The sequence below is a fragment of the Salvelinus fontinalis genome, chromosome 28 (assembly GCF_029448725.1).
Source record: "Salvelinus fontinalis isolate EN_2023a chromosome 28, ASM2944872v1, whole genome shotgun sequence".
Taxonomy (NCBI): Eukaryota; Metazoa; Chordata; class Actinopteri; order Salmoniformes; family Salmonidae; genus Salvelinus; species Salvelinus fontinalis.
In genome coordinates, this window is record NC_074692.1 from 4,498,902 (window position 1) to 4,504,901 (window position 6,000).

A 6,000-nucleotide genomic window follows, 5' to 3' on the forward strand; every position below is an offset into this window, starting at 1 on the left:
TTAATATACATAAAGTATATTTAAATCTGAGGGAATGTGTTGTGTACTGCGGGAGGAACCCTTGTGTGCCCACTGCCAAGGTGTTATGGGTAGTGTAGTTTCATTTTCAGTGTGGCCACTTTCCTCACTTTTTACACCAGGTATGGGCAACTCCAGTCCTCGGGGGCCTGAGTGGTGTCACATTTTTGTCCCAGCCCCGGCTAACACACCTGACTCCAATAATCAACTAATCATGATCTTCAGTTTATAATTCAATTAGTTTAATCAGCTGTGTTTGCTAGGGATGGGGAAAACGTGTGACACCATTCAGGCCCCCGAGGACTGGAGTTGCCAGTCCCTGCGTACACTCATAGAAAAAAGGTGCCATCTAGAACCTAAAGGGGGTTATTTGGCTGTCCCCATAGGAGAACCAGGTAGAACCCTTTTGGGTTCCATGTACAACCCTTTCCACAGAGGGTTCTACATGGACCCCAAAATGGTTGTACTTGATACCAAAAAGGGTTCTATCTGGAACCATAAAGTGTTCTCCTATGGGGACAGCCAAATAGCTATTTTGGAACCATTTACTCTAATAGTGTACCTATGTAATGTAGTATATTTTTTGCCTGTGTTGCAACATTGTAGGCTTGGGCGATATATGTTAAATAAAGATTCAATGAAATAACATTTAAATAAACCATTTATTCCGTATACCAGGGTATTTCGAAATATATTTCATACCGACGGTATGATTTTCAATACCGTAAAACGAATAGAAAAATATTATATATACAATAAAAATGCATATTGCAATGCAGAAAAGAGAGACTACATGTGTGGCTGTTTTATGAAAATCTGTGAATATGTGGCCATGTTAACATTTCTGGTGGGTCTCAGGGAACGTAAAACTGTTAGGAAGGGAGACTTTTGAAACAGGATTGAATGAAGTGGCAGTATATACACTGTGTTGAATGAGAAACTAATGAACATTGAGAGCTTCACAAGTTTTACAATATCTTTCACTCTACCATTTACTTACTTTTGCTATTTACTATTTACTTACTTTTGTAGCTCGCTCTCCGTCAGAAGCACACTTTTTGTAAGTAGTTAGACATTTAGCTGGAATTTCAGGATTTGAGTGTGTGATTGGTTGACGAAAGGCCTATGACATTGGCTTACGTCTCATCTTGTGCTGCGCCAAATATCAGATCTCAACAACAATTGGAGAAGTGTTTTAGATCACCAGTACCACACCCTTATGATATATACATATCTTTTTTTTTTCGTAAGCACAACGTGACTGCAAGAGACAGGTTGGATTGTCTGACTGAAATACAGAACATAGGACCTTTAAAAAAAACTTGTACTGTTTGAATTTGTTAATAAAATATGGGACATAACGACAGTTTATCGCAGCTCCACTCTAGCTTGGTTAGTACACACTGGTGGAGGCTGGTGGGAGGAGCTAAAGGAGGACAGGCTCATTGTAATAGCTGGAATGGAATCAATGGAACGGTATCAGACAGATCAAACCATATGGAAACCACATATTTGACGCCGTTCCATTGATTCCAGCCATTACAATGAGCCTGTCCTCCTATAGCTCCTCCCACCAGCCTCCACTGGTACACACACTAGTGTGTGTGTGTGTGTGTGTGTGTGTGTGTGTGTGTGTGTGTGTGTGTGTGTGTGTGTGTGTGTGTGTGTGTGTGTGTGTGTGTGTGTGTGTGTGTGTGTGTGTGTGTGTGTGTGTAAGGGAAAGATCGAAGCCATCTTTCATCTCCTGCAGCGTCCAGGTACTCTACATGATATGATGATACAGACCCAATTAAGGGATGGGGCTGCGTGAAAAATGTGATGACAGGACGAACGGAAGCCTAGACTCTGATCTGCCATCTGAAAGAGAGTGAAAAGAGGGGAGGGGGAGAGAGAGAGTTGATAAGGGAAATGAAAAGGAGGGAGAGGGTGAAGGAAGGAGAAAGAGGGAGAAGGGGAAATGTTTAATGGGAGAGAGAAGAAGTGTATCCAGAGTGACTTACAGTAGTGAATGCATATATTTGTCGTACTTATTCGTACTACTACCACTTCTCTCCCTCCTTTCCTCCTCGTGGCCTTTCAAGCCATGACTTCTCCCTCTCTGATGACACCTAGATTATGCATGCTTTGTTAATGCCAGTGTTGCCTTAAGCTTCTGCCTCGTATGTCATTTAATTGTATGCTTTGTACGCGAATGTAATTAAATCTATTTGCCTTTAGTATTCCATGTCACATGTGTGGTATGTAGGAGAAACGTAGAAGATTCAAACACTAACCTGACATGTGGCTATCTTACAATGTTTTCTCTGGTTGACAAAGTGCTTCGGGTAATAAGCATAGCTAGTATCTTATCCATTTTAGATGTTACGGTTGTGTCTAATTTGACATATGCTAACACATTGACAATGTAGGAATACATACGGTCTTTGTACTGTATGCAAACTGTTTGTTTCTCAACATTGTCAGGGTCCATCAGAAACAAATACAGCCATGTCAGTGACCGTTCTCCTTTGATCCCACAGAGGACCTAATTATGTCAAAGGCTTTACAGACAAGGCTTGCTGTAGACAGAAATCATGTGGGGGGAAATTAATACTTCTCAAAAATATTTTTGAATATACTTTATTCCATTTATTGAGAAAATACAGTGATTTGATGTACTGTTTCAATCAATTCATATTTCAGATGAAGAGCAAGTGCACTGTGGGTTCCGTTTGGGTTCACTTATACTCAATTCTAAGGACAGATTCACTTGAAATCCAGTACAGCAATACAGACTTTTACAATTCAGAATAAATGATATTGTACTTTAGAAGGTAAACAGTTTTGCAACTGATTTTTAAATCACAATGATACAGAAATGACTGGGTGCTGACTATGCATGCTGATAAGAAATAGTCGTTTGCTGTATCCTTCTTCAACAGCATACTGTATCTTGACTGTTGTTGATGATCAGATGGAGATGACGGTCCATGCCTCTCTCTCCACGACAGACAGCTGTAGATAGTCACCCAAATAGATGCTCCACCTAGACAAGACAAACACACACTATTAGTTTAACAATGTAATCTCTGTCCAAGTGATCATTCTCTTCATGTTAAACTCTTGTGTCTTGGGTGAACTTGGAACTTTGAACTTGGAGGGGCATTACTTTCATACCCCAGGCAATGAATAGTATTTTCCTTTTGTTATCCAATGGACAGCTATGTGTTTTCTGTGCCTTGCAAAAGTATTCATCCCCCTTGTCGTTTTTCGTATTTTGTTTCATTACAACCTGTAATTTAAATTGATTTTTATTTGGATTTCATGTAATGGACATACACAAAATAGTCCAAATTGGTGAAGTGAAAAAAATTACTTGTTTCAAAAATAATAAAAATAATTTAATACAGAAAAGTGGTGCGTGCATGTGTATTCACCCCCTTTGCTATGAAGCCCCTAAATAAGATATGTACAACCAATTACCTCCAGAAGTCACATAATTAGTTAAATAAAATCCACCTGTGTGCAATCTAAGTGTCACATGATCTCAGTGTATATATACACCTGTTCTGAAAGGCACCAGAGTCTGCAACACCACCAAGCAAGCGGCACCACGAACACCAAGGAGCTCTCCAAACAGGTCAGGGACAAAGTTGTGGAGAAGTGCAGATCAGGGTTGGGTTATACAAAAAATATCAGACACTATGAACATCCCACGGAGCACCATTAAATCTATTATTCAAAAATGGCACCACAACAAACCTGCCAAAAGAGGGCTGCCCACAAAAACTCACGGACCAGGCAAGGAGGGCATTAATCAAAGAGGCAACAAAGAGACCAAAGATAACCCTGAAGGAGCTGCAAAGCCCCACAGCGGAGATTGGAGTATCTGTCCATAGGACCACTTTAAGCCGTATACTCCACAGAGCTGGGCTTTACGGAAGAGTGGGCAGAAAAAAAGCCATTGCTTAAAGAACAAATAAGCAAACACATTTGGTGTTCACCAAACAACACGTGGGAGACTCCCCAAACATATGGAAGAAAGTACTCTGGTTAGATGAGACTAAAATTGAGCTTTTTGGCCATCAAGGAAAACACTGTCTGGCGCAAACCCAACACCTCTCATCACCCCGATAACACCATCTCCACAGTGAAGCATGGTGGTGGCAGCATCATGCTGTGGGTATGTTTTTCATCGACAGGGACTGGGAAACTGGTCAGGATTGAAGGATGGTGCTAAATTCAGGGAAATTCTTGAAGGAAACCTGTTTCAGTCTTCAAGAGATTTGAGACTGGGACGGAGGTTCACCCTTGAGCAGGACAATGACCCTAAGCATACTGCTGAAGCAACACTTGAGTGGTTTAAGGGGAAACATTTAAATCTCGGAATAGTCTAGTCAAAGCCCAGATCTCAAGATTGCTGTACACCAGCAGAACCCATCCAATTTGAAGGAGCTGGATCAGTTTTGCCTTGAAGAATGGGCAAAAATTCCAGTGGCTAGATGTGCCAAGCTTATAGAGACATATTGTACCCCAAGAGACTTGCAGCTGTAATTGCTGCAAAAGGTGGCTCTACAAAGTATTGACTTTGGGGGGGTGAATAGTTATGCATGCTCAAATGTTCATTTTTTTGTCTTATTTTTGTTTTACAACAAAAATATTTTGCATCTTCAAAGTGGTAGGCATGTTGTGTAAATCAAATGATACAAACTCCCCAAAAATCCATATTAATTCCAGGTTGTAAGGCAACAAAATAGGAAAAATGCCAAGCGGGTGAATACTTTCACAAGCCACTGTATGTTACAATAGAGTTTATATATTTTTTCAAACCAACTGTTCATCCAAACATATTACTTACAAGTACAGCACAACAAACACACATACTGTAGCTACTGTCAAAAACATGAGGAATAGCACCTTTTTTTCTAAGAATGGACCATCTAGAACCTAAAATGGTTCTTCAGCCGTCCCCATAGGAGAACCCTGTGACTAACTCTTTATGGTTCCAGCTAGAACAATTTTGGGTTCCAGGTAGAACCCTTTCCACAGATCCAAAAAGGGTTATCCTGTGGGGACTGCAGAATAACCCTAAAATAAATAAATCTTTGCTTTTTTGTGTGCTCCAACTCCTTTCTACCTTGAATTAGTCTACCTTGAAGTTTTTCTTGTTAAGCCCTTCTCGTGGTTTTTGCCATTGTTGTTGAACACCCCTACTGTCTTTTGTTTGCTGAAGCACGAAGGCCCACCTAAACCCTTTTGGAACCATTTTTCTAAGAGTGAACTTTCTACTATAGATTTTACATACATTTCACCACATACAAACTCCAGGCCTGCGGATGAAGAGGACTCTGAGTTCAAAGTTCCCAAGGTACTCGACAGCAACAATGGGCCACAACAATGGCTCCTGACATGAGTCTACCTCATATCACACTGCACTTTCCACGCATTGTTCCCCTGGCCTTCTCACATGTATTGCCTTACATTATGTTCTTAGAAGTGGATAAGACAGCCAGGTTTTGTGCTGGGGACACAAGGCCTGGGAGTGTCTCCCAGACGCGTATTATTCTCTCATAGGGCGTTGGGGCGATGGAGCTGGGGAACGCCTTATCAGATCCCCCTTACACTCACCCCAACCTGGGTTCAGATCCTCTGTACATCCCCCCCCCCCCCACCACCACCACCACTCCCTCACCAGACACTCCCTCCAACAAGCTATTATGCTATCACGTTTCTCACAACTATAGAGGCTGCTGACAAGCATGGAGACTCTGGTAGCCTTTATGGGGCATCATGAAAGTATATACCATGTTGCTACAGTGGCTGGGGCTACTGGAGTTTCAACAGAGATACGGCTGGTTATTGCTTTAAATTGTGTAAAAATGATTCAGGATAAATACAGTTTCTATCATCTTGATACATTGCTGTGCAGCAGTTGACATTTTGGGGGTAAGCACAGCAGTGTATATTACAAGGTACTTTATGTTTTGTGCAGGTATTTGGAGA